Genomic DNA, 8,535 nt, shown 5'->3' on the forward strand with positions numbered 1-8,535 from the left:
ATCATACATGTGCATTGGGTAATGATGTTCGTCTCATTCCTCCATCTTTCCTTCCCCTCGCCCCCTCTCCTCCCCTCATTTCCTTTGACACAATCCAACGTTCCTCCAATCTTCTCTCGCCTCTCCCTCCCCCGTTATGTATCATCATCCACTTATCAGATAAAATATTTGGCCTTTGGTTTTGGGGGATTGGTTTATTTCACTTAGCATGATATTCTCCAACTCCATCCATTTACCTGCAAATGCCATAATTTTATAGTCCTTTTATATGGCTGAGTAATATTCCATTGTGTATGTATGCCACAGTTTCTTTATCCATTTGTCAATTGAAGGGCACCTAGGTTGGCTCCATAGTTTAACTATTGTGAATTAAGATGCTATGAACACTGATGTGGCTGCATTACTATAGTATGCTGATTTTAAGTCCTTTGGGTATAAATCAAGGAGTGGGTTAGCTGGGTCCTTCCCCTCCATCTCTTGTTTTCCGCCTCCTTCCTCAAAATTCAATACAACGGCAGGGAGGGGAAGCTCTTGGACACTGTTAATAGCCCTTCTATGATCATCATTATCAGAACCAGATGAGGTGATCATTAAACATCTTGATTCCTGACCAGGACACCAGAACTGCCAAATCAGAGGACTCTCCACACCAGGAAATTTTTTTTTTTTTTTTAACAAAAACCTCGTTTTCTGCATTTAAAAGTGTATGAATTATTGGGGTTGTATGGTGAGGTTCAGGGAAGCAAAAGCAAGTTCCATTATTATTATTATTTTTTCAATTTGTAAAGGCTTAACTCTCATTTTTACAAGTAATTTACACAAGCCGCACTTTAAAAGATGTCGTATCTCCTCTGCCATAGGAAGGAACAGGGCTTGCAGATCCACAGTCCAGAAGCTGCAGGGCAGCCTCTTAGATCTCCTACAGGCCAATCGATCGAGCTGAGTAACAGCCCACAGAGAACAGGGAACATCATCTCACGTCTCCATTAGGTACAGCAGCATCCTGTGTTCCTCTGTAACTGAGCTCACTTGGGACTCCATTGAGATTCCTGCTTCCCCCATCCCTAATGGAGAAATGGGTTTTATATAGCATGTAAATCATGCTCCCTCTCTCTAAAATCACGTCGATGTGACCAGATTTAGTACCCATCTCTTTAATATGTTTTTAAAAGCAGCCAGGGAATTCAAATAAGATGCCAAAATCAATCCCTGTCATTCCGCAGGACTGTTAACAGGTTTCCTCCCCAAATCATATTTCTTTCTACTGAAGTCCGAGGTCTGAGGCTCTGAAACTGGTTACCCTGGATTTAAAAAGAAAGAGAAAAAAAATCAGTGTACTTGTACTGACATGTTTTAGCAGAAGCTGCAAAATCTGACCCTCTCTTACCACGTATTGTTCATGCTTCTTCAATTTGATATTAATCTGATTAGCATATAGGAACTATCAAATGAAAGCCAGAAGGTTTACAATAAAAAAAATTCAGCTTTTGAATCTGGGGACAACTTTCAACCTCTTACTGCCAGTTCCTTGTTGGCATGGGAGCATCACAAGGTCACCAGGAAAATCGGGGTGGGTAGTGGAAATGCTCAGCAGTCAGAGAGAAGGTCACCACAGGGATCGCAAGTATATTCCCTGGGCGATGACAGGGAAGAGACAGGAGGAGACCGTCAGAGAGACGGACGCAGTGTCAAAAGACTGTAAAGAGTGGAAAGTGTCAATGACAAGTGAGAAGAGAGAGACGGAGAGATAATGGAGTAGCGTGAGCTTTAACGTATGGAGGGCAGAAAGGCCACCTGAAGATGTCCAGACTGGACACTCAGACCCTGGGACTGTGTTATTTCATACCGCCAGAGGGACTTGGCAGAGGGAGTCAAGAGCCAGGGCCTGACCTGCGGAAATTACCCCGCAGCCATCGAAGGTGGTGGATTCAGTCTAACCACACGAGACCTTGAAAGCAGAGGACTGGCACCTGGGAGCCGAGAGACATGGCAGAAGGGCAGGTGGGATTTGCAGGGGGCCTGGCTTTGGCCCGCTTTTGCTGACCTTACCATGAAGGGGACCACAGAGCAGGGAATGTGGAGCCCCCTGGTAGCTGAGCATGACCCACAGCTATCCAAAACAACCAGGGCCCGGGCTTCTGCCACCGCATGGAACTGGACTCTGCCAGTCACCTAGGGGAGCGGGAGGCAGATTCTCTCCTGGGTGTCTGGGTGTGCTGGACCTTGACTTTGGCCTCGCCAGACTCAGTGCGGAGAAACCAAGCGGAGCAACCCAGGACGTCTGACCCAGAAGGTAATAAATGTGGGCTGTTAAACTGGTGAGTGAGTGGCTGTTGAATGGCAGCAAGCGAAGCCAGGGCTACCAAAGGGTTGTGGCTGGAAAGTGAAGGAACTCCAGTCTGGGAGGGCGGCCCTGGCGAAGCCTGTGAACTTGGACGGCCAGGAGTTCAAATCCCAGCTCTGGTGCTTGAGACACCTCACCTTTCAAAACACTCAACTTTCTCCACACAGAGACTCACACCAGCAAGCCCCTCGCAGCGCACCGAGGCTGCAGTGAGCTCGCACCTGGCACTGAATCCCTGCGGTAGTCTGTTTTACCGAAACCTGGTTCAGCTGTGGTGGGGCCCTGAAACCCCGGGAGAGGCCAGAACCGGCTCACAAAGTAGCTCAGAACGAAGCCAGGATCCAGCCCAGGCCTGGAGAGGCAGAAAGTGTGCCCAGAAAAGGGCGTGGTTCCAACTCAGCCCAGACCCTGCGTCTCCAAGGAGTCTCCAGGTGACCAAGGTGTCGCTTCGACTTTGAGTTAAAAGGCATCAGTGTTCGGGGGACGAAGGAAGGCCCTGTCTCCCTCGGTGCTGCTGGAGGCGAGATGAGACGCACTGGGAGGAAGCCCAGGCTCCAGGGCCTCTGCTGGGACGCGGGCGGCCGGGGGCAGGGTGGGCCACTGTGGGCGCAGCGGTGCGGCTGTGGCTCCGGCCCCTCCAGCTGGAGCCCTTCCCTGGGACCTGGCTGCTTCCCAGTGGGGTCTGTCCTGAGAGCCCACCTGGCAGGGCGCACGGCGTCAGGAGGAGGCGTGGCGGACGCTGAGACCCGCCGGGGCTGCGGCGCGCAGCGGGGCTGGACGGTAGGTGCTTCTCGATGGCCTCACACCTCGCTGAGGTCTGGGCGGTGCAGGGCGGGCGCGGCCCTCTTCACCCCTTTCCGGTGCCGGGTTTTCCAGGTGCGCTCGGGTCTCTACGGGTCTCATTCTCGGGTTTCTTGAGCTGGCAAGGTGCTCCCGGGGGTCCTAGGCGTGGCGCTTGGCATGGTCCTCAATTAAACACCTAAGCCTGTCGGCTGCTTCTGAGGCCTCAGGGCAGGATGCCCTGGATCTCTCGGCCCTGCTGTTACCCTTGCATTGGGAAACTGTTGCTGGCTGCAACCTCAGAAGGCGCGTGGGGACAGATCTGGAGCACGCGCGTCATGGCCTCCAGTCTGGGAAGCCACATCATCAACCCACGCGCAGGGCTCAGGGGCGCCTCCTGGGGCTCCGGCCTCAGAAACCCAGGCCATGCACAGGCCGTCTGGCCTGAGTCCCGTCTCAGGGAAGATTGAGTCAACCTCAGAAATGGCCTCTACCTTCAGGGAAGGTGTCCTTTAGTTGGGGGGGGGGGGGGGGGGGTGTGCAGGGCAAACTCCTGGGGGGCAAGTAGGGAAATTGATGAGGCTTTTTATTACTCAAAAGATAAATGATAACACAGTGAGGAAACTGTGATGCAGAAATGCAGAGCAGAGTGGATCCCTCCGGAAAGTTCCTGGCTATTGCTCACGTCTCTTTTAAGAACTGTTTTATTATGCTGGGCGCAGTGGCGCACGCCTGTCATCCCAGCGGCTTGGGAGGCTGAGGCAGGAGGATCGAGAGTTCAAAGCCAGCTCAGCAACTTAGCGAGGCCCTAAGCAACTCAGTGAGAATCTGACTCAAAATAAAATATAAAAAAGGGACTAGAGGGACTGTGGTTGGGTGGTTAAGCGTCTCTGGGTTCGATCCCTGGTACAAAATAAAAGAAAGAAAGTTTTATTAAGGTAATATTACATCAGACTTGAAAGAAATTTAGGAAGAAAACCTAATTGTTGTCTCTGTGCTACAAAATATTTTCTGGGGGCTGGAGTTGTGGCTCAGTGGCGGAGCGCTTGCCTAGCATGTGGGAGGCACTGGGTTTGATTCTCAGCACTGTATATAAATAAAATAAGTAAAATAAAAATCCATCAACAACTTAAATATTTAAAAAAGATTTTCTGTATTTTCCTGTTTTTTTTTTTTTTTTTTTTTTTTAAATTGTCTTTATAGATATTTATGCCGGTTACTCTCATAGTCATTATGTATGGTTTGAATTAAAAAAAATTTTTTTTGTTGTCAATAAGCCTTTATTTTACTTATATGTGGTGCTGATAATCAAACCCAGTACCTCAAACATACTAGGCAAGCGCTCTACCACTGAGCTACAACCCAGCCCATGGTCTGCATTTTTAATTTAACACAGTATATTATTCTGCATGGCACTTCAATTTCTGTGTCATTTCTAATTATTTCATCATATTGCATTATAAGGCTGTGTAAACTTGTTATTAAATTACTCATTGTTTGAATATACCATACCATTGCAACGATTATCTTTTTAATTATGACTTTTGTAAAAATATTTCTTTTCATGATGAATCCCTACAGTCGAATTACTGTTTCCAAGGGGGTTGGGACCCCATTGCTAAAGGTTTGAAGCAAAAAAAGAAAAAAAAAAAAAAAAAAAAAAAAAGAAGATGTTGTTGGGCACAGTGGCACATGCCTGAAATCCCAGCAACGGGGGAGGTCGAGGCAGGGGGATCTTAAGTTGGAAGCCAGGGTCAGCAACTTAGCAAGGCCCTGACTCAAAAACTAAAGAGGGCTGGGGATGTAGCTCAGTGGGAACGAGCCCTTAGGTTCTATTCCGAGTACCAAAAAAAAAAGTTGCTAGCCATCTAGTACATGGTCGGCTCAATTTGAGTTTCCGATTTGAATCATGCTGATTTGCCCATGTTTTTATATAAACGACATTGGCCGAACATGACGTCACTATTTTCTCCTTGCATCTTTTACCAGGGCGTCTCTTCCCGGTCTTTGCGCGTCCATCCGCTGGTGCGCGGTGGCCGTGCCCGGGAAGCCGCGTGCATGCGCTCTGCGAGCTCAGCGCTCTTCACCTTTGGTGTCATTGAGTGGCATCCCTGAAGCTTTCCCCGCTTCCCAGGCAAATCTTAGAGTTGTCGTCATCGATTCTGAGTTTTTTGTTTTTTTTTAAACCATGCTACATACACCCACACCAGAATATCAGATTTTCCCTGAACATGGGTGTGGAAGTCTATGAAAATGTCCCCTCGATTTATTGGGCATCATGGAGTGGTGGGAGGGGAAATGCTCCTGGAATGTGTCCCACCAGACTTTCCCGTGTCACCTTTGTGCCTCTATAATGCACTCATTGAAAAAAGACGATAAATAAATAGACCAGCAGAGGAAGAGGAGCAGGGAAGGAGGGGAAGGGGGAAAGGTGGGTACTGGGGACCCGGTGGAACCAATCAGACTCTGCACCTGTGTAAGTGTGTCACAGCGGATCCCCATACAAGTGTAACTAAAATGAACTCCTAGGAAACCCACAAAAAATGAGACAGGGTCTTGCTACGTTGTCCAGGCTGACCTTGAACCTGCGACTCTCTTGCCTCAGGTTGCTGGGATTATAAAGCATTTCCACCATGCAAGATTTGTTTTTCTGCAAGCAATTCATTAAAAAGAAATGTGACTCCTGAAAAAAACTCATATTTTGTTAAAAGCAAGAATGGGCTGTATTTTAGGCTAACCAATGCCAGTATTGGGAGAGATTCATTCTTTTTACTTTTCTTTTTTTTCTTTTATGTACCAGGCTTGAGCCCAGGGGCACTTAACCACTGAGCCACATCCCCAACCCTTTTTATATTTTATTTCGAGACAGGGTCTTGCTAAGTTGCTTAGGGCCTCGCCAAGTGGCTGAGGCTGGCTTTGAACTCTCAATCCTCCTTCCTGAGCCTCCTTACTCACTGGGATTCAGGTGCCTGTGACCACATCCGGGAAGGTGCATTCTTATATATTCTGTCATTTTCCAAAATGCTGCTGCTTTTAAAGCTATTTAACAGACAGATAAAACTGTCCAAGGTATTGTGAACTGAAGTTTCTGCAAGCAGGCGGCATTTGTGGTTGGGAGAGTGTCTCAAGATAGGAGCATCTAGAATCCGTGGAAAGATGAGGTGCCGTAATTAGGAAGCCTAGGTTGCATTGGGCTCCTTTAAGCCTCTTTGACAGCCATTGGTCACTGGCCTCTCTGACCTGGCGTCTTTTGACCTCTGGATACGTATGCTCAGCTTTGTGGACTTCTGACTTTATGAAATCTGAGGCTGGGGTGAGATGGCTCTGACCCCAATAGCCAAGTCCCTGCCTTACTGAAAACAGGGTTTCCCCACCGCTAGGTGCCATGCCCACCTGAGGACCCCACCCCCTTTCTGGGGGCTGTAAGACTTGTGCAGCCTCTTCAGGGGAGAACCAGACCTTTGGGGGTCTACCGTGTTCACTCGTGTTCCTGGGGCACAGTCCTTCCTGTTGGTCAGAATAAGTCTTCTTCCTCCCTCACACCCGAGTTATTTCCTCGACAGTGTAAAACATGCCGTGACACAGATGCGTTTCATAAGGACGACCCTAGTCATCGCCACCCGCGTTACCATTTCATGTCTGGGGTGAGTTCACTTGAAATCTTCTCTTAAAGGATTTTTAATACTTATTTATTTATTTTTCTTTTTTTTATTTATTGTAAACAAATGGGATACATGTTGTTTGTCTGTACATGGGTTAAAGGCATACCATTTGTATAATCATAAATTTACATATGGTAATGTTGTTTGATTCATTCTATTATTTTTTCCCTTCCCCCACCCCTCCCACCCTTCTTTTCCCTCTAAACAGTCCTTTCTTCCTCCATTCTTGTCCCCCTCCCTAACCCTAACCCTAACCCTAACACTAACTCCCCCCACCCTCCCCCTTATGTGTCATCATCCACTTATCAGCGAGATCATTCGTCCTTTAATTTTTTGAGATTGGCTTATCTCACTTAGCATGATATTCTCCAATTTCATCCATTTGCCTGTAAATGCCATAATTTTATCGTTCTTTATGGCAGAGTAATATTCCATTGTATATATATACCACAGTTTCTTTATCCACTCATCAATTGAAGGACATCTAGGTTGGTTCCACAATCTGGCTATAGTGAATTGAGCAGCTATGAACATTGATGTGGCTGTATCTCTGTAGTATGCTGATTTTAAGTCCTTTGGGTATAGGCCAAGGAGTGGGATAGCTGGGTCAAATGGTGGTTCCATTCCAAGTTTTCTAAGGAATCTCCACACTGCTTTCCAGAGTGGCTGCACTAATTTGCAGCCCCACCAGCAATGTATGAGTGTACCTTTCTCCCCACATCCTCGCCAACACCTGTTGCTTGTATTTTTGATAATCGCCATTCTAATTGGGGTGAGATGGAATCTTAGGGTGGTTTTGATTTGCATTTATCTTTATTACTAGAGATGTTGAACATTTTTTCATATGTTTGTTGATAGCTTGTACATCTTCTTCTGTGAAGTGTCTGTTCATTTCCTTAGCCCATTTGTCGATTGGATTATTTGTATTCTTGGTGTAGAGTTTTTTGAGTTCTTTATAGATTCTGGAGATTAGTGCTCTATCTGAAGTATGATTGGCAAAGATTTTCTCCCACTCTGTAGGCTCTTTCTTCGCATTGCTGATAGTTTCCTTTGCTGAGAGAAAGCTTTTTAGTTTGAATCTATCCCAGTTATTGATGCTTGCTTTTATTTCTTGTGCTATGGGAGTCCTGTTGAGGAAGTCTGGTCCTAGGCCGACATGTTGAAGATCGGGACCTACTTTTTCTTCTATAATCTGCAGAGTCTCTGGTCTGATTCCAAGGTCCTTAATCCATTTTGAGTTGAGTTTTGTGCAGGGTGAGAGATATGGGTTTAGTTTCATTCTGTTGCATATGGATTTCCAATTCTCCCAGCACCATTTGTTGAAGAGGCTATCTTTTCTCCATTGCATATTTTTGGCGCCTTTGTCTAGTATGAGAAAATTGTATTTATTTGGGTTTGTGTCTGTGTCCTCTATTCTGTACCATTGATCTACCTGTCTATTTTGGTACCAATACTATGCCGTCTTTGTTACTATTGCTTTGTAATAAAGTTGAAGTTCGGGTATTCAATATCGTTCTTGAGACTCTAGCCAGAGCAATTAGACAGACCAAGGAAATTAAAGGGATACGAATTGGAAAAGAAGAACTCAAACTATCCCTGTTCGCTGATGACATGATTATATACTTAGAGGAACCAGGAAATTCCACCAGAAAACTCTTAGAACTCATAAGTGAATTCAGTAAAGTGGCAGGTTACAAGATCAATGCTCATAAATCCAACGCATTTTTATACATAAGTGATGAATCCTCA

This window comes from Sciurus vulgaris, assembly GCF_902686455.1.
Source record: "Sciurus vulgaris genome assembly, chromosome: 19".
NCBI lineage: Eukaryota > Metazoa > Chordata > Mammalia > Rodentia > Sciuridae > Sciurus > Sciurus vulgaris.